Below are 26,797 nucleotides of genomic sequence, written 5' to 3' on the forward strand. Positions count from 1 at the left end.
ATGAAGAATGAACAAGGATCAATGGTTAATGACGAATGAACGATGAAAAATGAACAAGGATCAATGATCAATGAATAATGAACGATGAAGAATGAACAAGGATCAATGATAAATGAAGAATAAACAAGAATTATTGGTCAATGACGAATGAACGATGAAGAATGAACAAGGATCAATGATCAATGAATAATGAATGATGAAGAATGAACAAGGATCAATGATCAATGAAGAATGAACGATGAAGAATGAACAAGGATCAATGATCAATGAAGAATGAACGATGAAGAATGAACAAGGATCAATGATCAATGAAGAATGAACAAGAATTAATGGTCAGTAATGAGTGAACGATAAAGAATGAACAAGGATCAATGATCAATGAAGAATGAACGATGAAGAATGAATAAGGATCAATGATCAATGAAGAATGAACGATGATCAATGAACAATGACGAATGAACAATGAAGAATGAACAAGGATCAATGATAAATGAAGAATGAACGATTAAGAATGAACAAGGATCAATGATCGATGACGAATGAACGATGAAGAATGAACAAGGATCAATGATCAATGAACAATGAACGATGAAGAATGAACAAGGATAATTGATCAATGAAGAATGAACGATGAAGAATGAACAAGGATTAATGATCAATGAAGAATAAACAAGAATTATTGGTCAATGACGAATGAACGATGAAGAATGAACAAGGATCAATGATCAATGAAGAATGAACGATGAAGAATGAACAAGGATCAATGATCAATGACGAATGAACGATGAAGAATGAACAAGGATCAATGATCAATGAAGAATTAACGATGAAGAATGAACAACGATCAATGATCAATGAAGAATAAACGATGAAGAATGAACAAGGATCAATGGTTAATGACGAATGAACGATTGAAAATGAACAAGGGTCAATGATCAATGAAGAATGAACGATGAAGAATGAACAAGGATCAATGATAAATGAAGAATAAACAAGAATTATTGGTCAATGACGAATGAACGATGAAGAATGAACAAGGATCAATGATCAATGAATAATGAATGATGAAGAATGAACAAGGATCAATGATTAATGAAGAATGAACGATGAAGAATGAACAAGGATCAATGATCAATGAAGAATGAACGATGAAGAATGAACAAGGATCAATGATCAATGAAGAATGAACAAGAATTAATGGTCCGTAACGAATGAACGATGAAGAATGAACAAGGATCAATGATCAATGAAGAATGAACGATGAAGAATGAACAAGGATCAATGATCAATGAAGAATGAACGATGAAGAATGAACAAGGATCAATGATCAATGACGAATGAACGATGAAGAATGAACAAGGATAATTGATCAATGAAGAATGAACGTTGAAGAATGAACAAGGATTAATGATCAATGAAGAATAAACAAGAATTATTGGTCAATGACGAATGAACGATGAAGAATGAACAAGGATCAATGATCAATGAAGAATGAACGATGAAGAATGAACGAGCATCAATGATCAATGACGAATGAACGGTGAAGAATGAACAAGGATCAATGACCAATGAAGAATGAACGATGAAGAATGAACAAGTATCAATGATCAATGAAGAATAAACGATGAAGAATGAACAAGGATCAATGCTCAAATGACGAATGAACGGTCAAGAATGAACAAGGATAATTGATCAATGAAGAATGAACGATTAAGAATGAACAAGGATCAATGATCAATGAAGAATGAACGATGAAGAATGAACAAGGATCAATGATCAATGACGAATGAACGATGAAGAATGAACAAGGATCAATGATCAATGACGAATGAACGATGAAGAATGAACAAGGATCAATGATCAATGAAGAATTAACGATGAAGAAAGAACAAGGATCAATGATCAATGAAGAATAAACGATGAAGAATGAACAAGGATCAATGGTTAATGACGAATGAACGATGAAAAATGAACAAGGATCAATGATCAATGAATAATGAACGATGAAGAATGAACAAGGATCAATGATAAATGAAGAATAAACAAGAATTATTGGTCAATGACGAATGAACGATGAAGAATGAACAAGGATCAATGATCAATGAATAATGAATGATGAAGAATGAACAAGGATCAATGATCAATGAAGAATGAACGATGAAGAATGAACAAGGATCAATGATCAATGAAGAATGAACGATGAAGAATGAACAAGGATCAATGATCAATGAAGAATGAACAAGAATTAATGGTCAGTAATGAGTGAACGATAAAGAATGAACAAGGATCAATGATCAATGAAGAATGAACGATGAAGAATGAACAAGGATCAATGATCAATGAAGAATGAACGATGATCAATGAACAATGACGAATGAACAATGAAGAATGAACAAGGATCAATGATAAATGAAGAATGAACGATGAAGAAAGAACAAGGATCAATGATCAATGAAGAATAAACGATGAAGAATGAACAAGGATCAATGGTTAATGACGAATGAACGATGAAAAATGAACAAGGATCAATGATCAATGAATAATGAACGATGAAGAATGAACAAGGATCAATGATAAATGAAGAATAAACAAGAATTATTGGTCAATGACGAATGAACGATGAAGAATGAACAAGGATCAATGATCAATGAATAATGAATGATGAAGAATGAACAAGGATCAATGATCAATGAAGAATGAACGATGAAGAATGAACAAGGATCAATGATCAATGAAGAATGAACGATGAAGAATGAACAAGGATCAATGATCAATGAAGAATGAACAAGAATTAATGGTCAGTAATGAGTGAACGATAAAGAATGAACAAGGATCAATGATCAATGAAGAATGAACGATGAAGAATGAATAAGGATCAATGATCAATGAAGAATGAACGATGATCAATGAACAATGACGAATGAACAATGAAGAATGAACAAGGATCAATGATAAATGAAGAATGAACGATTAAGAATGAACAAGGATCAATGATCGATGACGAATGAACGATGAAGAATGAACAAGGATCAATGATCAATGAACAATGAACGATGAAGAATGAACAAGGATAATTGATCAATGAAGAATGAACGATGAAGAATGAACAAGGATTAATGATCAATGAAGAATAAACAAGAATTATTGGTCAATGACGAATGAACGATGAAGAATGAACAAGGATCAATGATCAATGAAGAATGAACGATGAAGAATGAACAAGGATCAATGATCAATGACGAATGAACGATGAAGAATGAACAAGGATCAATGATCAATGAAGAATTAACGATGAAGAATGAACAACGATCAATGATCAATGAAGAATAAACGATGAAGAATGAACAAGGATCAATGGTTAATGACGAATGAACGATTGAAAATGAACAAGGGTCAATGATCAATGAAGAATGAACGATGAAGAATGAACAAGGATCAATGATAAATGAAGAATAAACAAGAATTATTGGTCAATGACGAATGAACGATGAAGAATGAACAAGGATCAATGATCAATGAATAATGAATGATGAAGAATGAACAAGGATCAATGATTAATGAAGAATGAACGATGAAGAATGAACAAGGATCAATGATCAATGAAGAATGAACGATGAAGAATGAACAAGGATCAATGATCAATGAAGAATGAACAAGAATTAATGGTCCGTAACGAATGAACGATGAAGAATGAACAAGGATCAATGATCAATGAAGAATGAACGATGAAGAATGAACAAGGATCAATGATCAATGAAGAATGAACGATGAAGAATGAACAAGGATCAATGATCAATGACGAATGAACGATGAAGAATGAACAAGGATAATTGATCAATGAAGAATGAACGTTGAAGAATGAACAAGGATTAATGATCAATGAAGAATAAACAAGAATTATTGGTCAATGACGAATGAACGATGAAGAATGAACAAGGATCAATGATCAATGAAGAATGAACGATGAAGAATGAACGAGCATCAATGATCAATGACGAATGAACGGTGAAGAATGAACAAGGATCAATGACCAATGAAGAATGAACGATGAAGAATGAACAAGTATCAATGATCAATGAAGAATAAACGATGAAGAATGAACAAGGATCAATGCTCAAATGACGAATGAACGGTCAAGAATGAACAAGGATAATTGATCAATGAAGAATGAACGATTAAGAATGAACAAGGATCAATGATCAATGAAGAATGAACGATGAAGAATGAACAAGGATCAATGATCAATGACGAATGAACGATGAAGAATGAACAAGGATCAATGATCAATGACGAATGAACGATGAAGAATGAACAAGGATCAATGATCAATGAAGAATTAACGATGAAGAAAGAACAAGGATCAATGATCAATGAAGAATAAACGATGAAGAATGAACAAGGATCAATGGTTAATGACGAATGAACGATGAAAAATGAACAAGGATCAATGATCAATGAATAATGAACGATGAAGAATGAACAAGGATCAATGATAAATGAAGAATAAACAAGAATTATTGGTCAATGACGAATGAACGATGAAGAATGAACAAGGATCAATGATCAATGAATAATGAATGATGAAGAATGAACAAGGATCAATGATCAATGAAGAATGAACGATGAAGAATGAACAAGGATCAATGATCAATGAAGAATGAACGATGAAGAATGAACAAGGATCAATGATCAATGAAGAATGAACAAGAATTAATGGTCAGTAATGAGTGAACGATAAAGAATGAACAAGGATCAATGATCAATGAAGAATGAACGATGAAGAATGAACAAGGATCAATGATCAATGAAGAATGAACGATGATCAATGAACAATGACGAATGAACAATGAAGAATGAACAAGGATCAATGATAAATGAAGAATGAACGATGAAGAAAGAACAAGGATCAATGATCAATGAAGAATAAACGATGAAGAATGAACAAGGATCAATGGTTAATGACGAATGAACGATGAAAAATGAACAAGGATCAATGATCAATGAATAATGAACGATGAAGAATGAACAAGGATCAATGATAAATGAAGAATAAACAAGAATTATTGGTCAATGACGAATGAACGATGAAGAATGAACAAGGATCAATGATCAATGAATAATGAATGATGAAGAATGAACAAGGATCAATGATCAATGAAGAATGAACGATGAAGAATGAACAAGGATCAATGATCAATGAAGAATGAACGATGAAGAATGAACAAGGATCAATGATCAATGAAGAATGAACAAGAATTAATGGTCAGTAATGAGTGAACGATAAAGAATGAACAAGGATCAATGATCAATGAAGAATGAACGATGAAGAATGAACAAGGATCAATGATCAATGAAGAATGAACGATGATCAATGAACAATGACGAATGAACAATGAAGAATGAACAAGGATCAATGATAAATGAAGAATGAACGATTAAGAATGAACAAGGATCAATGATCGATGACGAATGAACGATGAAGAATGAACAAGGATCAATGATCAATGAACAATGAACGATGAAGAATGAACAAGGATAATTGATCAATGAAGAATGAACGATGAAGAATGAACAAGGATTAATGATCAATGAAGAATAAACAAGAATTATTGGTCAATGACGAATGAACGATGAAGAATGAACAAGGATCAATGATCAATGAAGAATGAACGATGAAGAATGAACAAGGATCAATGATCAATGACGAATGAACGATGAAGAATGAACAAGGATCAATGATCAATGAAGAATTAACGATGAAGAATGAACAACGATCAATGATCAATGAAGAATAAACGATGAAGAATGAACAAGGATCAATGGTTAATGACGAATGAACGATGAAAAATGAACAAGGGTCAATGATCAATGAAGAATGAACGATGAAGAATGAACAAGGATCAATGATAAATGAAGAATAAACAAGAATTATTGGTCAATGACGAATGAACGATGAAGAATGAACAAGGATCAATGATCAATGAATAATGAATGATGAAGAATGAACAAGGATCAATGATCAATGAAGAATGAACGATGAAGAATGAACAAGGATCAATGGTCAATGACGAATGAACGATGAAGAATGAACAAGGATCAATGATCAATGAAGAATGAACGATAAAGAATGAACAAGGATCAATGCTCAATGACGAATGAACGGTGAAGAATGAACAAGGATCAATGATCAATGAAGAATGAACGACGAAGAATGAAAAAGGATCAATGATCAATGACGAATGAACGATGAAGAATGAACAAGGATCAATGATCAATGAAGAATTAACGATGAAGAATGAACAAGGATCAATGATCAATGAAGAATAAACGATGAAGAAAGAACAAGGATCAATGATCAATGACGAATGAACGATGAAAAATGAACAAGGATCAATGATCAATGAAGAATGAACAATGAAGAATGAACAAGGATCAATGATAAATGAAGAATAAACAAGAATTATTGGTCAATGACGAATGAACGATGAAGAATGAACAAGGATCAATGATCAATGAATAATGAACGATGAAGAATGAATAAGGATCAATGATCAATGAAGAATGAACGATGAAGAATGAACAAGGATCAATGATCAATGAAGAATGAACAAGGATCAATGATCAATGACGAATGAACGATGAAGAATGAACAAGGATCAATGATCAATGAAGAATTAACGATGAAGAAAGAACAAGGATCAATGATCAATGAAGAATAAACGATGAAGAATGAACAAGGATCAATGGTTAATGACGAATGAACGATGAAAAATGAACAAGGATCAATGATCAATGAATAATGAACGATGAAGAATGAACAAGGATCAATGATAAATGAAGAATAAACAAGAATTATTGGTCAATGACGAATGAACGATGAAGAATGAACAAGGATCAATGATCAATGAATAATGAATGATGAAGAATGAACAAGGATCAATGATCAATGAAGAATGAACGATGAAGAATGAACAAGGATCAATGATCAATGAAGAATGAACAAGGATCAATGATCAATGAAGAATGAACAAGAATTTATGGTCAGTAACGAGTGAACGATGAAGAATGAACAAGGATCAAAGATCAATGAAGAATGAACGATGAAGAATGAACAAGGATCAATGATCAATGAAGAATGAACGATGATCAATGAACAATGACGAATGAACAATGAAGAATGAACAAGGATCAATGATCAATGAAGAATGAACGACGAAGAATGAACAAGGATCAATGATCAATGAAGAATGAACGATGAAGAATGAACAAGGGTCAATGATCAATGACGAATGAACGATGAAGAATGAACAAGGATCAATGATCAATGAAGAATGAACGATGAAGAATGAGCGAGCATCAATGATCAATGACGAATGAACGATGAAGAATGAACAAGGATCAATGATCAATGAAGAATGAACGATGAAGAATGAACAAGGATCAATGATCAATGAAGAATAAACAATGAAGAATGAACAAGGATCAATGGTCAATGACGAATGAACGATGAAGAATGAACAAGGATCAAGGATCAATGAAAAATGAACGATGAAGAATGAACAAGGATCAATGGTCAATGACGAATGAACGATGAAGAATGAACAAGGATCAATGATCAATGAAGAATGAACGATAAAGAATGAACAAGGATCAATGCTCAATGACGAATGAACGGTGAAGAATGAACAAGGATCAATGATCAATGAAGAATGAACGACGAAGAATGAACAAGGATCAATGATCAATGAAGAATGAACGATGAAGAATGAACAAGGATTAATGATCAATGAAGAATGAACGATGAAGAATCAACAAGGATCAATGATCAATGACGAATGAACGATGAAAAATGAACAAGGATCAATGATCAATGAAGAATGAACGACGAAGAATGAACAAGGATGAATGATCAATGACGAATGAACGATGAAGAATGAACAAGGATCAATGATCAATGACGAATGAACGATGAAGAATGAACAAGGATCAATGATCAATGAAGAATTAACGATGAAGAAAGAACAAGGATCAATGATCAATGAAGAATAAACGATGAAGAATGAACAAGGATCAATGGTTAATGACGAATGAACGATGAAAAATGAACAAGGATCAATGATCAATGAATAATGAACGATGAAGAATGAACAAGGATCAATGATAAATGAAGAATAAACAAGAATTATTGGTCAATGACGAATGAACGATGAAGAATGAACAAGGATCAATGATCAATGAATAATGAATGATGAAGAATGAACAAGGATCAATGATCAATGAAGAATGAACGATGAAGAATGAACAAGGATCAATGATCAATGAAGAATGAACGATGAAGAATGAACAAGGATCAATGATCAATGAAGAATGAACAAGAATTAATGGTCAGTAATGAGTGAACGATAAAGAATGAACAAGGATCAATGATCAATGAAGAATGAACGATGAAGAATGAACAAGGATCAATGATCAATGAAGAATGAACGATGATCAATGAACAATGACGAATGAACAATGAAGAATGAACAAGGATCAATGATAAATGAAGAATGAACGATTAAGAATGAACAAGGATCAATGATCGATGACGAATGAACGATGAAGAATGAACAAGGATCAATGATCAATGAACAATGAACGATGAAGAATGAACAAGGATAATTGATCAATGAAGAATGAACGATGAAGAATGAACAAGGATTAATGATCAATGAAGAATAAACAAGAATTATTGGTCAATGACGAATGAACGATGAAGAATGAACAAGGATCAATGATCAATGAAGAATGAACGATGAAGAATGAACAAGGATCAATGATCAATGACGAATGAACGATGAAGAATGAACAAGGATCAATGATCAATGAAGAATTAACGATGAAGAATGAACAACGATCAATGATCAATGAAGAATAAACGATGAAGAATGAACAAGGATCAATGGTTAATGACGAATGAACGATTGAAAATGAACAAGGGTCAATGATCAATGAAGAATGAACGATGAAGAATGAACAAGGATCAATGATAAATGAAGAATAAACAAGAATTATTGGTCAATGACGAATGAACGATGAAGAATGAACAAGGATCAATGATCAATGAATAATGAATGATGAAGAATGAACAAGGATCAATGATTAATGAAGAATGAACGATGAAGAATGAACAAGGATCAATGATCAATGAAGAATGAACGATGAAGAATGAACAAGGATCAATGATCAATGAAGAATGAACAAGAATTAATGGTCCGTAACGAATGAACGATGAAGAATGAACAAGGATCAATGATCAATGAAGAATGAACGATGAAGAATGAACAAGGATCAATGATCAATGAAGAATGAACGATGAAGAATGAACAAGGATCAATGATCAATGACGAATGAACGATGAAGAATGAACAAGGATAATTGATCAATGAAGAATGAACGTTGAAGAATGAACAAGGATTAATGATCAATGAAGAATAAACAAGAATTATTGGTCAATGACGAATGAACGATGAAGAATGAACAAGGATCAATGATCAATGAAGAATGAACGATGAAGAATGAACGAGCATCAATGATCAATGACGAATGAACGGTGAAGAATGAACAAGGATCAATGACCAATGAAGAATGAACGATGAAGAATGAACAAGTATCAATGATCAATGAAGAATAAACGATGAAGAATGAACAAGGATCAATGCTCAAATGACGAATGAACGGTCAAGAATGAACAAGGATAATTGATCAATGAAGAATGAACGATTAAGAATGAACAAGGATCAATGATCAATGAAGAATGAACGATGAAGAATGAACAAGGATCAATGATCAATGACGAATGAACGATGAAGAATGAACAAGGATCAATGATCAATGAACAATGAACGATGAAGAATGAACAAGGATCAATGATCAATGAAGAATGAACGATGAAGAATGAACAAGGATTAATTGTCAATGACGAATGAACGATGAAGAATGAACAAGGATCAATGATCAACGAAGAATAAACGATGAAGAATGAACAAGGATCAATGATCGATGAAGAATGAACAAGGATCAATGATCAATGACGAATGAACTATGAAGAATGAACAAGGATCAATGAAGAATGAACGATGAATAATGAACAAGCATCAATGATCAATGACGAATGAACGATGAAGAATGAACAAGGATCAATGATCAATGAAGAATGAACAAGGATCATTGATCAATGAAAAATGAACGATGAAGTATGAACATGGATCAAAGATCAATGACGAATGAACGATGAAGAATGAACAAGGATCAATGATCAATGAAGAATGAACGATGAAGAATGAACGAGCATCAATGATCAATGACGAATGAACGATGAAGAATGAACAAGGATCAATGATCAATGAAGAATGAACGATGAAGAATGAACAAGGATCAATGATCAATGAAGAATAAACGATGAAGAATGAACAACGATCAATGGTCAATGACGAATGAACGATGAAGAATGAACAAGGATCAATGATCAATGAAGAATGAACGATGAAAAATGAACAAGGATCAATGGTCAATGACGATTGAACGATGAAGAATGAACAAGGATCAATGATCAATGAAGAATGAACGATGAAGAATGAACATGGATCAATGCTCAATGACGAATGAACGGTGAAGAATGAACAAGGATCAATGATCAATGAAGAATGAACGACGAAGAATGAACAAGGATCAATGATCAATGAAGAAACAACGATGAAGAATGAACACGGATCAAGGATCAATGACGAATGAATGATGAAGAATGAACAAGGATCAATGATCAATGAAGAATTAACGATGAAGAATGAACAAGGATCAATGATCAATGAAGAATAAACGATGAAGAATGAACAAGGATCAATGGTTAATGACGAATGAACGATGAAAAATGAACAAGGATCAATGATCAATGAACGATGAAGAATGAACAAGGATCAATGATCAATGAAGAATAAACAAGAATTATTGGTAATTGACGAATGAACGATGAAGAATGAACAACGATCAATGATCAATGAATAATGAACGATGAAGAATGAACAAGGATCAATGATCAATGAAGAATCAACGATGAAGAATGAACAAGGATCAATGATCAATGAAGAATGAACGATGAAGAATGAACAAGGATCAATGATCAATGAAGAATGAACAAGAATTAATGGTCAGTAACGAATGAACGATGAAGAATGAACAAGGATCAATGATCAATGAAGAATGAACGATGAAGAATGAACAAGGATCAATGATCAATGAAGAATGAACGATGAAGAATGAACGATGAAGAATAATCAAGGATCAATGATCAATGAAGAATGAAAGATTAAGAATGAACAAGGATCAATGATCAATGACGAATGAACGATGAAGAATGAACAAGGATCAATGATCAATGAACAATGAACGATGAAGAATGAACAAGGATAATTGATCAATGAAGAATGAACGATGAAGAATGAACAAGGATTAATGATCAATGAAGAATAAAAAAGAATTATTGGTCAATGACGAATGAACGATGAAGAATGAACAAGGATCAATGATCAATGAAGAATGAACGATGAAGAATGAACGAGCATCAATGATGAATGACGAATGAACGATGAAGAATGAACAAGGATCAATGATCAATGAAGAATGAACGATGAAGAATGAACAAGGATCAATGCTCAAATGACGAATGAACGGTGAAGAATGAACAAGGATAATTGATCAATGAAGAATGAACGATGAAGAATGAACAAGGATCAATGATCAATGAATAATGAACGATGAAGAATGAACAAGGATCAATGATCAATGACGAATGAACGATGAAGAATGAACAAGGATCAATGATCAATGAACAATGAACGATGAAGAATGAACAAGGATCAATGATCAATGAAGAATGAACGATGAAGAATGAACGAGCATCAATGATCAATGACGAATGAACGATGAAGAATGAACAAGGATCAATGATCAATGAAGAATGAACGATGAAGAATGAACAAGGATCAATGATCAATGAAGAATAAACGATGAAGAATGAACAACGATCAATGGTCAATGACGAATGAACGATGAAGAATGAACAAGGATCAATGATCAATGAAGAATGAACGATGAAAAATGAACAAGGATCAATGGTCAATGACGAATGAACGATGAAGAATGAACAAGGATCAATGATCAATGAAGAATGAACGATGAAGAATGAACATGGATCAATGCTCAATGACGAATGAACGGTGAAGAATGAACAAGGATCAATGATCAATGAAGAATGAACGACGAAGAATGAACAAGGATCAATGATCAATGAAGAAACAACGATGAAGAATGAACACGGATCAAGGATCAATGACGAATGAATGATGAAGAATGAACAAGGATCAATGATCAATGAAGAATTAACGATGAAGAATGAACAAGGATCAATGATCAATGAAGAATAAACGATGAAGAATGAACAAGGATCAATGGTTAATGACGAATGAACGATGAAAAATGAACAAGGATCAATGATCAATGAAGAATGAACGATGAAGAATGAACAAGGATCAATGATCAATGAAGAATAAACAAGAATTATTGGTAATTGACGAATGAACGATGAAGAATGAACAACGATCAATGATCAATGAATAATGAACGATGAAGAATGAACAAGGATCAATGATCAATGAAGAATCAACGATGAAGAATGAACAAGGATCAATGATCAATGAAGAATGAACGATGAAGAATGAACAAGGATCAATGATCAATGAAGAATGAACAAGAATTAATGGTCAGTAACGAATGAACGATGAAGAATGAACAAGGATCAATGATCAATGAAGAATGAACGATGAAGAATGAACAAGGATCAATGATCAATGAAGAATGAACGATGAAGAATGAACGATGAAGAATAATCAAGGATCAATGATCAATGAAGAATGAAAGATTAAGAATGAACAAGGATCAATGATCAATGACGAATGAACGATGAAGAATGAACAAGGATCAATGATCAATGAACAATGAACGATGAAGAATGAACAAGGATAATTGATCAATGAAGAATGAACGATGAAGAATGAACAAGGATTAATGATCAATGAAGAATAAAAAAGAATTATTGGTCAATGACGAATGAACGATGAAGAATGAACAAGGATCAATGATCAATGAAGAATGAACGATGAAGAATGAACGAGCATCAATGATGAATGACGAATGAACGATGAAGAATGAACAAGGATCAATGATCAATGAAGAATGAACGATGAAGAATGAACAAGGATCAATGCTCAAATGACGAATGAACGGTGAAGAATGAACAAGGATAATTGATCAATGAAGAATGAACGATGAAGAATGAACAAGGATCAATGATCAATGACGAATGAACGATGAAGAATGAACAAGGATCAATGATCAATGAACAATGAACGATGAAGAATGAACAAGGATCAATGATCAATGAAGAATGAACGATGAAGAATGAAGAAGGATTAATGGTCAATGACGAATGAACGATGAAGAATGAACAAGGATCAATGATCAATGAAGAATAAACGATGAAGAATGAACAAGGATCAATGATCAATGAAGAACGAACGATGAAGAATGAACAAGGATCAATGATCAATGACGAATGAACTATGAAGAATGAACAAGGATCAATGATCAATGAAGAATGAACGATGAATAATGAACAAGGATCAATGATCAATGACGAATGAACGATGAAGAATGAACAAGGATCAATGATCAAAGAAGAATGAACAAGGATCATTGATCAATGAAAAATGAACGATGAAGAATGAACAAGGATCAATGATCAATGACGAATGAACGATGAAGAATGAACAAGGATCAATGATCAAAGAAGAATGAACAAGGATCATTGATCAATGAAAAATGAACGATGAAGAATGAACAAGGATCAATGATCAATGACGAATGAACGATGAAGAATGAACAAGGATCAATGATCAATGACGAATCAACGATGAAGAATGAACAAGGATAAATGATCAATGAAGAATGAACGATTAAGAATGAACAAGGATCAAAGATCAATGACGAATGAACGATGAAGAATGAACAAGGATCAATGATCAATGAACAATGAACGATGAAGAATGAACAAGGATCAATGATCAATGAAGAATGAATGATGAAGAATGAAAAAGGATCAATGATCAATGAAGAATGAACGATGAAGAATGAACAAGGATCAATGCTCAATGATGAATGAACGGTGAAGAATGAACAAGGATCAATGATCAATGAAGAATGAACGACGAAGAATGAACAAGGATCAATGATCAATGAAGAAACAACGATGAAGAATGAACAAGGATCAATGATCAATGACGAATGAACGATGAAGAATGAACAAGGATCAATGATCAATGAAGAATTAACGATGAAGAATGAACAAGGATCAATGATCAATGAAGAATAAACGATGAAGAATGAACAAGGATCAATGGGTAATGACGAATGAACAATGAAAAATGAACAAGGATCAATGATCAATGAAGAATGAAGAATGAACGATGAAGAATGAACAAGGATCAATGATCATTGAAGAATAAACGATGAAGAATGAACAAGGATCAATGGGTAATGACGAATGAACAATGAAAAATGAACAAGGATCAATGATCAATGAAGAATGAAGAATGAACGATGAAGAATGAACAAGGATCAATGATCATTGAAGAATAAACAAGAATTATTGGTCAATGACGAATGAACGATGAAGAATGAACAAGGATCAATGATCAATGAATAATGAACGATGAAGAATGAACGAGCATCAATGATGAATGACGAATGAACGATGAAGAATGAACAAGGATCAATGATCAATGAAGAATGAACGATGAAGAATGAACAAGGATCAATGCTCAAATGACGAATGAACGGTGAAGAATGAACAAGGATAATTGATCAATGAAGAATGAACGATGAAGAATGAACAAGGATCAATGATCAATGAATAATGAACGATGAAGAATGAACAAGGATCAATGATCAATGACGAATGAACGATGAAGAATGAACAAGGATCAATGATCAATGAACAATGAACGATGAAGAATGAACAAGGATCAATGATCAATGAAGAATGAACGATGAAGAATGAAGAAGGATTAATGGTCAATGACGAATGAACGATGAAGAATGAACAAGGATCAATGATCAATGAAGAATAAACGATGAAGAATGAACAAGGATCAATGATCAATGAAGAATGAACGATGAAGAATGAACAAGGATCAATGATCAATGACGAATGAACTATGAAGAATGAACAAGGATCAATGATCAATGAAGAATGAACGATGAATAATGAACAAGGATCAATGATCAATGACGAATGAACGATGAAGAATGAACAAGGATCAATGATCAAAGAAGAATGAACAAGGATCATTGATCAATGAAAAATGAACGATGAAGAATGAACAACGATCAATGATCAATGACGAATGAACGATGAAGAATGAACAAGGATCAATGATCAATGAAGAATGAACGATGAAGAATGAACGAGCATCAATGATCAATGACGAATCAACGATGAAGAATGAACAAGGATAAATGATCAATGAAGAATGAACGATTAAGAATGAACAAGGATCAAAGATCAATGACGAATGAACGATGAAGAATGAACAAGGATCAATGATCAATGAACAATGAACGATGAAGAATGAACAAGGATCAATGATCAATGAAGAATGAACGATGAAGAATGAAAAAGGATCAATGATCAATGAAGAATGAACGATGAAGAATGAACAAGGATCAATGCTCAATGATGAATGAACGGTGAAGAATGAACAAGGATCAATGATCAATGAAGAATGAACGACGAAGAATGAACAAGGATCAATGATCAATGAAGAAACAACGATGAAGAATGAACAAGGATCAATGATCAATGACGAATGAACGATGAAGAATGAACAAGGATCAATGATCAATGAAGAATTAACGATGAAGAATGAACAAGGATCAATGATCAATGAAGAATAAACGATGAAGAATGAACAAGGATCAATGGGTAATGACGAATGAACAATGAAAAATGAACAAGGATCAATGATCAATGAAGAATGAAGAATGAACGATGAAGAATGAACAAGGATCAATGATCATTGAAGAATAAACGATGAAGAATGAACAAGGATCAATGGGTAATGACGAATGAACAATGAAAAATGAACAAGGATCAATGATCAATGAAGAATGAAGAATGAACGATGAAGAATGAACAAGGATCAATGATCATTGAAGAATAAACAAGAATTATTGGTCAATGACGAATGAACGATGAAGAATGAACAAGGATCAATGATCAATGAATAATGAACGATGAAGAATGAACAAGGATCAATGATCAATGAAGAATTAACGATGAAGAATGAACAACGATCAATGATCAATGAAGAATAAACGATGAAGAATGAACAAGGATCAATGGTTAATGACGAATGAACGATTAAAAATGAACAAGGGTCAATGATCAATGAAGAATGAACGATGAAGAATGAACAAGGATCAATGATAAATGAAGAATAAACAAGAATTATTGGTCAATGACGAATGAACGATGAAGAATGAACAAGGATCAATGATCAATGAATAATGAATGATGAAGAATGAACAAGGATCAATGATTAATGAAGAATGAACGATGAAGAATGAACAAGGATCAATGATCAATGAAGAATGAACGATGAAGAATGAACAAGGATCAATGATCAATGAAGAATGAACAAGAATTAATGGTCCGTAACGAATGAACGATGAAGAATGAACAAGGATCAATGATCAATGAAGAATGAACGATGAAGAATGAACAAGGATCAATGATCAATGAAGAATGAACGATGAAGAATGAACAAGGATCAATGATCAATGACGAATGAACGATGAAGAATGAACAAGGATAATTGATCAATGAAGAATGAACGTTGAAGAATGAACAAGGATTAATGATCAATGAAGAATAAACAAGAATTATTGGTCAATGACGAATGAACGATGAAGAATGAACAAGGATCAATGATCAATGAAGAATGAACGATGAAGAATGAACGAGCATCAATGATCAATGACGAATGAACGGTGAAGAATGAACAAGGATCAATGACCAATGAAGAATGAACGATGAAGAATGAACAAGTATCAATGATCAATGAAGAATAAACGATGAAGAATGAACAAGGATCAATGCTCAAATGACGAATGAACGGTCAAGAATGAACAAGGATAATTGATCAATGAAGAATGAACGATTAAGAATGAACAAGGATCAATGATCAATGAAGAATGAACGATGAAGAATGAACAAGGATCAATGATCAATGACGAATGAACGATGAAGAATGAACAAGGATCAATGATCAATGAACAATGAACGATGAAGAATGAACAAGGATCAATGATCAATGAAGAATGAACGATGAAGAATGAACAAGGATTAATTGTCAATGACGAATGAACGATGAAGAATGAACAAGGATCAATGAGCAACGAAGAATAAACGATGAAGAATGAACAAGGATCAATGATCGATGAAGAATGAACAAGGATCAATGATCAATGACGAATGAACTATGAAGAATGAACAAGGAACAATGAAGAATGAACGATGAATAATGAACAAGCATCAATGATCAATGACGAATGAACGATGAAGAATGAACAAGGATCAATGATCAATGAAGAATGAACAAGGATCATTGATCAATGAAAAATGAACGATGAAGTATGAACATGGATCAAAGATCAATGACGAATGAACGATGAAGAATGAACAAGGATCAATGATCAATGAAGAATGAACGATGAAGAATGAACGAGCATCAATGATCAATGACGAATGAACGATGAAGAATGAACAAGGATCAATGATCAATGAAGAATGAACGATGAAGAATGAACAAGGATCAATGATCAATGAAGAATAAACGATGAAGAATGAACAACGATCAATGGTCAATGACGAATGAACGATGAAGAATGAACAAGGATCAATGATCAATGAAGAATGAACGATGAAAAATGAACAAGGATCAATGGTCAATGACGAATGAACGATGAAGAATGAACAAGGATCAATGATCAATGAAGAATGAACGATGAAGAATGAACATGGATCAATGCTCAATGACGAATGAACGGTGAAGAATGAACAAGGATCAATGATCAATGAAGAATGAACGACGAAGAATGAACAAGGATCAATGATCAATGAAGAAACAACGATGAAGAATGAACACGGATCAAGGATCAATGACGAATGAATGATGAAGAATGAACAAGGATCAATGATCAATGAAGAATTAACGATGAAGAATGAACAAGGATCAATGATCAATGAAGAATAAACGATGAAGAATGAACAAGGATCAATGGTTAATGACGAATGAACGATGAAAAATGAACAAGGATCAATGATCAATGAAGAATGAACGATGAAGAATGAACAAGGATCAATGATCAATGAAGAATAAACAAGAATTATTGGTAATTGACGAATGAACGATGAAGAATGAACAACGATCAATGAACAATGAATAATGAACGATGAAGAATGAACAAGGATCAATGATCAATGAAGAATCAACGATGAAGAATGAACAAGGATCAATGATCAATGAAGAATGAACGATGAAGAATGAACAAGGATCAATGATCAATGAAGAATGAACAAGAATTAATGGTCAGTAACGAATGAACGATGAAGAATGAACAAGGATCAATGATCAATGAAGAATGAACGATGAAGAATGAACAAGGATCAATGATCAATGAAGAATGAACGATGAAGAATGAACGATGAAGAATAATCAAGGATCAATGATCAATGAAGAATGAAAGATTAAGAATGAACAAGGATCAATGATCAATGACGAATGAACGATGAAGAATGAACAAGGATCAATGATCAATGAACAATGAACGATGAGGAATGAACAAGGATAATTGATCAATGAAGAATGAACGATGAAGAATGAACAAGGATTAATGATCAATGAAGAAATAAAAAGAATTATTGGTCAATGACGAATGAACGATGAAGAATGAACAAGGATCAATGATCAATGAAGAATGAACGATGAAGAATGAACGAGCATCAATGATGAATGACGAATGAACGATGAAGAATAAACAAGGATCAATGATCAATGAAGAATGAACGATGAAGAATGAACAAGGATCAATGCTCAAATGACGAATGAACGGTGAAGAATGAACAAGGATAATTGATCAATGAAGAATGAACGATGAAGAATGAACAAGGATCAATGATCAATGAATAATGAACGATGAAGAATGAACAAGGATCAATGATCAATGACGAATGAACGATGAAGAATGAACAAGGATCAATGATCAATGAAGAATGAACGATGAAGAATGAACAAGGATCAATGATCAATGACGAATGAACTATGAAGAATGAACAAGGATCAATGATCAATGAAGAATGAACGATGAATAATGAACAAGGATCAATGATCAATGACGAATGAACGATGAAGAATGAACAAGGATCAATGATCAAAGAAGAATGAACAAGGATCATTGATCAATGAAAAATGAACGATGAAGAATGAACAAGGATCAATGATCAATGACGAATGAACGATGAAGAATGAACAAGGATCAATGATCAATGAAGAATGAACGATGAAGAATGAACGAGCATCAATGATCAATGACGAATCAACGATCAAGAATGAACAAGGATAAATGATCAATGAAGAATGAACGATTAAGAATGAACAAGGATCAAAGATCAATGACGAATGAACGATGAAGAATGAACAAGGATCAATGATCAATGAACAATGAACGATGAAGAATGAACAAGGATCAATGATCAATGAAGAATGAACGATGAAGAATGAAAAAGGATCAATGATCAATGAAGAATGAAGGATGAAGAATGAACAAGGATCAATGATCAATGAAGAATCAACGATGAAGAATGAACAAGGATCAATGATCAATGAAGAATGAACGATGAAGAATGAACAAGGATCAATGATCAATGAAGAATGAACAAGAATTAATGGTCAGTAACGAATGAACGATGAAGAATGAACAAGGATCAATGATCAATGAAGAATGAACGATGAAGAATGAACAAGGATCAATGATCAATGAAGAATGAACGATGAAGAATAATCAAGGATCAATGATCAATGAAGAATGAAAGATTAAGAATGAACAAGGATCAATGATCAATGACGAATGAACGATGAAGAATGAACAAGGATCAATGATCAATGAACAATGAACGATGAAGAATGAACAAGGAAAATTGATCAATGAAGAATGAACGATGAAGAATGAACAAGGATTAATGATCAATGAAGAATAAAAAAGAATTATTGGTCAATGACGAATGAACGATGAAGAATGAACAAGGATCAATGATCAATGAAGAATGAACGATGAAGAATGAACGAGCATCAATGATGAATGACGAATGAACGATGAAGAATGAACAAGGATCAATGATCAATGAAGAATGAACGATGAAGAATGAACAAGGATCAATGCTCAAATGACGAATGAACGGTGAAGAATGAACAAGGATAATTGATCAATGAAGAATGAACGATGAAGAATGAACAAGGATCAATGATCAATGAATAATGAACGATGAAGAATGAACAAGGATCAATGATCAATGACGAATGAACGATGAAGAATGAACAAGGATCAATGATCAATGAACAATGAACGATGAAGAATGAACAAGGATCAATGATCAATGAAGAATAAACGATGAAGAATGAACAAGGATCAATGATCAATGAAGAATGAACGATGAAGAATGAACAAGGATCAATGATCAATGACGAATGAACTATGAAGAATGAACAAGGATCAATGATCAATGAAGAATGAACGATGAATAATGAACAAGGATCAATGATCAATGACGAATGAACGATGAAGAATGAACAAGGATCAATGATCAAAGAAGAATGAACAAGGATCATTGATCAATGAAAAATGAACGATGAAGAATGAACAAGGATCAATGATCAATGACGAATGAACGATGAAGAATGAACAAGGATCAATGATCAATGAAGAATGAACGATGAAGAATGAACGAGCATCAATGATCAATGACGAATCAACGATGAAGAATGAACAAGGATAAATGATCAATGAAGAATGAACGATTAAGAATGAACAAGGATCAAAGATCAATGACGAATGAACGATGAAGAATGAACAAGGATCAATGATCAATGAACAATGAACGATGAAGAATGAACAAGGATCAATGATCAATGAAGAATGAACGATGAAGAATGAAAAAGGATCAATGATCAATGAAGAATGAACGATGAAGAATGAACAAGGATCAATGCTCAATGATGAATGAACGGTGAAGAATGAACAAGGATCAATGATCAATGAAGAATGAACGACGAAGAATGAACAAGGATCAATGATCAATGAAGAAACAACGATGAAGAATGAACAAGGATCAATGATCAATGACGAATGAACGATGAAGAATGAACAAGGATCAATGATCAATGAAGAATTAACGATGAAGAATGAACAAGGATCAATGATCAATGAAGAATAAACGATGAAGAATGAACAAGGATCAATGGGTAATGACGAATGAACAATGAAAAATGAACAAGGATCAATGATCAATGAAGAATGAAGAATGAACGATGAAGAATGAACAAGGATCAATGATCATTGAAGAATAAACGATGAAGAATGAACAAGGATCAATGGGTAATGACGAATGAACAATGAAAAATGAACAAGGATCAATGATCAATGAAGAATGAAGAATGAACGATGAAGAATGAACAAGGATCAATGATCATTGAAGAATAAACAAGAATTATTGGTCAATGACGAATGAACGATGAAGAATGAACAAGGATCAATGATCAATGAATAATGAACGATGAAGAATGAACAAGGATCAATGATCAATGAAGAATGAACGATGAAGAATGAACAAGGATCAATGATCAATGAAGAATGAACGATGAAGAATGAACAAGGATCAATGATCAATGAAGAATGAACAAGAATTAATGGTCAATAACGAATGAACGATGAAGAATGAACAAGGATCAATGATGAATGAAGAATGAACGATGAAGAATGAACAAGGATCTATGATCAATGAAGAATGAACGATGAAGAATGAACAAGGATCAATGATCAATGATCAATGACGAATGAACGATGAAGAATGAACAAGGATAAATGAACAATGAAGAATGAACGATGAAGAATGAACAAGGATCAATGATCAATGACGAATGAACGATGAAGAATGAACAAGGATCAATGATCAATGAACAATGAACGATGAAGAATGAACAAGGATCAATGATCAATGAAGAATGAACGATGAAAAATGAACAAGGATTAATGATCAATGAAGAAAAAACAAGAATTATTAGTCAATGACGAATGAACGATGAAGAATGAACAAGGATCAATGATCAATGAAGAATGAACGATGAAGAATGAACGAGCATCAATGATCAATGACGAATGAACGATGAAGAATGAACAAGGATCAATGATCAATGAAGAATGAACGATGAAGAATGAACAAGGATCAATGATCAATGAAGAATAAATGATGAAGAATGAACAAGGATCAATGGTCAATGACGAATGAACGATGAAGAATGAACAAGGATCAATGATCAATGAAGAATGAACGATGAAGAATTAACAAGGATCAATGATCAATGAAGAATGAACGATGAAGAATGAACAACGATCAATGATCAATGAAGAATGAACGATGAAGAATGAACAAGGATCAATGGTTAATGACGAATGAACGATGATAAATGAACAAGGATCAATGATCAATGAAGAATGAACGATGAAGAATGAACAAGGATCAATGACCATTGAAGAATAAACAAGAATTATTGGTCAATGACGAATGAACGATGAAGAATGAACAAGGATCAATGATCAATGAATAATGAACGATGAAGAATGAACAAGGATCAATGATCAATAAAGAATGAACGATGAAGAATGAACAAGGATCAATGATCAATGACGAATGAACGATGAAGAATAAATAAGGATCAATGATCAATGAAGAATGAACGATGAATAATGAACAAGGATCAATGATCAATGACGAATGAACGATGAAGAATGAACAAGGATCAATGATCAATGAAGAATGAACAAGGATCATTGATCAATGAAAAATGAACGATGAAGTATGAACAAGGATCAATGATCAATGACGAATGAACGATGAAGAATGAACAAGGATCAATGATCAATGAAGAATGAACGATGAAGAATGAACGAGCATCAATGATCAATAACGAATGAACGATGAAGAATGAACAAGGATCAATGATCAATGAAGAATGAACGATGAAGAATGAACAAGGATCAATGATCAATGAAGAATAAACGATGAAGAATGAACAACGATCAATGGTCAATGACGAATGAACGATGAAGAATGAACAAGGATCAATGATCAATGAAGAATGAACGATGAAGAATGAACAAGGATCAATAGTCAATGACGAATGAACGATGAAGAATGAACAAGGATCAATAATCAATGAAGAAGGAACGATGAAGAATGAACAAGGATCAATGCTCAATGACGAATGAACGGCGAAGAATGAACAAGGATCAATGATCAATGAAGAATGAACGACGAAGAATGAACAAGGATCCATGATCAATGAAGAAACAACGATGAAGAATGAACAAGGATCAATGATCAATGACGAATGAACGATGAAGAATGAACAAGGATCAATGATCAATGAAGAATTAACGATGAAGAATGAACAAGGATCAATGATCAATGAAGAATAAACGAAGAAGAATGAACAAGGATCAATGGTTAATGACGAATGAACGATGAAAAATGAACAAGGATCAATGATCAATGAAGAATGAACGATGAAGAATGAACAAGGATCAATGATCAATGAAGAATAAACAAGAATTATTGGTCAATGACGAATGAACGATGAAGAATGAACAAGGATCAATGATCAATGAATAATGAACGATGAAGAATGAACAAGGATCAATGATCAATGAAGAATCAACGATGAAGAATGAACAAGGATCAATGATCAATGAAGAATGAACGATGAAGAATGAACAAGGAGGACAATATTTGTCAAATATAAAAAACCATGAATGATCAAATGGTCTGAATAAAAATGCTCTATACCAGGCCATTTTGTAATCATAGTATGAGTAATTTTGAGGGAAAAATCTTTTTGAAAAAATTCGTTCTGCATAAGGGTCTCCCCATTCTACAGACGAAATAATTTTCTTAAAAATACATTTTGAATAAATTATTTTTTCTGAAGAATCCTTGATATGTTGGATTTCAACAGAGTTTGAATCTACTAAAATAAATTCATAAAACCTTTGAGTTTTAAAACGATTTTCTGGTATCCATTCGCAACCTTTTGGAAAAGTTTTTTGATTGATTGAATTAATAATTTGTGGGCTTTGAGGAATTGTAAAATTAGTGAGATATACATTTTCTATTTCGGTTTTTGTAATGTATGCAGATTTGGTAAAGCTTTGTGTTGGTATTTTTGTAGTTGGTTCTTTTTGTTTTGAATTTGAAATAATATTTTGTGAAGTAGGCTCTTGAACAATTTGTGAATATGGAAGTGGGGGAAAATCATTTAGTTGAGTAAATTTGTTTGAAATGGATAGGGTAGTTTGAAGATTTTTGGAGGATGAAAATTTATTTTGTTCTGTTTTGTTTGGTTTTGGATCTGGTTCCATTTCGTAATCATCTGAACTCTGGAACCCTTTGAGTTTTTCTTGCTGATTCTTCTTCCTTGGCATTATGATGTCCCTGTAGAAATTCTCTGGTTAAGAAATCAGGGAGAGAGTTACTTTCGCCTCTTATATGCTCTATTTGAAAATCAAATACTGATAAAATTGCTTGCCATCTTGCAAAAATTTGTTTAGAAACAATGTTTTTGACATCCTTTTCTAGAACCTCTTTTGCAGATTTGCAGTCGATCCTTATCAAAAATTTTTTGTTGTAAAGATCATCTTGAAATTTTGAAACGCATAGTACTATAGATAAAATTTCCTTTTTAATGGTAGAATAATTTTTTTGAGGTCCGAGCCAGAGACCTGAATGAAATCTAACTAATTGTTCTTTTGTATCTATTCTTTGTTTTAATATGCCACCATATCCTATTTCTGATGCATCTGTTTCTACTATCATGAATGCAGATGGATCTGGAATGCCTAGACATGGAAGTGATTTGATTTTTTGTTTTAATTCAATAATAGTCTTAGTATGAATTTCTGACCAGGGAGGCGGATTTTTTTGAAGTCTTTGAAAGAGGGGCATGCAAATTTGTCTGAGCTTTGGGAAAAAATCTGATATATAATTTAGACATCCCAAAAATCTTTGTAACTGGGTTTTGTCTTTAATTTCGTTAGGGAATTTTTCTGCAAATTCTAAAGACCTTGTAATTGGCTTGATTGTTCCTTTATAAATGTCATGTCCCAAAAATCTAATTTTTGTTTGAAATAATTTCATTTTAGTGGCAGAAACTACTAAACCATTTTTTTCAACAGTGTTTAGAAATATATGTAAATGTTTGAAATGTTGATCAATATCATGAGAAAAAATTAAAACATCATCTATATAAACAATTATGAATGAAGAAAATTGATTGAAAATATCATTCATTATATGTTGAAATTCAGAAGGAGCATTTTTAAGTCCAAAAGGCATTACATTCCACTCATAATGTCCAAATGGTACCGTGAATGCAGTTTTATACCTATCTTCTTTAGCAATTTGTATTTGCCAGAAACCAGATTTCATATCAAATTTTGAAAATATTTTGGCTTTATATAAGCGATTAATTAAATCTCTTTTATTTGGGATTGGATATCTTATCCATTGAAGAACTTTGTTTAAAGGTTTGTAATTAATAACTAATCTAGGAACTCCTCTTTCTTTTTCTGCTGCATTCATAACATAAAATGCTGCACAGCTCCAAGGAGATTTGGATGGAGTTATTAATTTTTTATCTAAAAGAGTTTGAATTTCTTTCTTGCAGAATTCAAGATGCTCAGAATTCATTTGGATGGGTCTAGCTTTTGTAGGAATATTTTTTTCAGAGAAATCTTTTTCATATGGCAATGTGACAATATGCCTTTTTCTATCCCAAAAGGCATTTGGAATATCAGCACAAACTTTTGATTTAAAAATATTTTCTAAATTAAAAATTTTTTGTTGCAATTTTGATTGTTGTAATTGTTCTTCAATCCTTTGAAAAGAAATTTCTTCTTTTAAAGAAGAAATTTGAAATTCTTTTTGTTTTATTAAATTTATACTTTGTATTACTGAAGAATTTTGTAATAAATTAATATCTTTTTGTAACATGGGACTTAAAAAAGGAAATGATAATTGTTTCCCTAAAATTTTTGTATGAACACCTTTGTCATCAACCCAAAAAGGATAAATTTGTGTTAAAAAGGGAGTGCCTAATATTATTTCTTCCTTAATATCATTAATAATAATGAAAGTATTAGTAAAACTATAATTTTCATTTATGATCTTTCCTTTTGAAATTTTATATTTAATATCCATGGGTGAACTATTTGCACTATATAACCGAGTTTTTGTTTTTTCATAAAATTTAGTTGGGACTAATCCTTCCCTTAAGCAATTTTGATCCGCTCCACTATCAATTAAAGCAATATAGGT

Source organism: Amaranthus tricolor, chromosome 17, assembly GCF_026212465.1.
Source record: "Amaranthus tricolor cultivar Red isolate AtriRed21 chromosome 17, ASM2621246v1, whole genome shotgun sequence".
In the NCBI taxonomy this organism is placed as follows: Eukaryota; Viridiplantae; Streptophyta; class Magnoliopsida; order Caryophyllales; family Amaranthaceae; genus Amaranthus; species Amaranthus tricolor.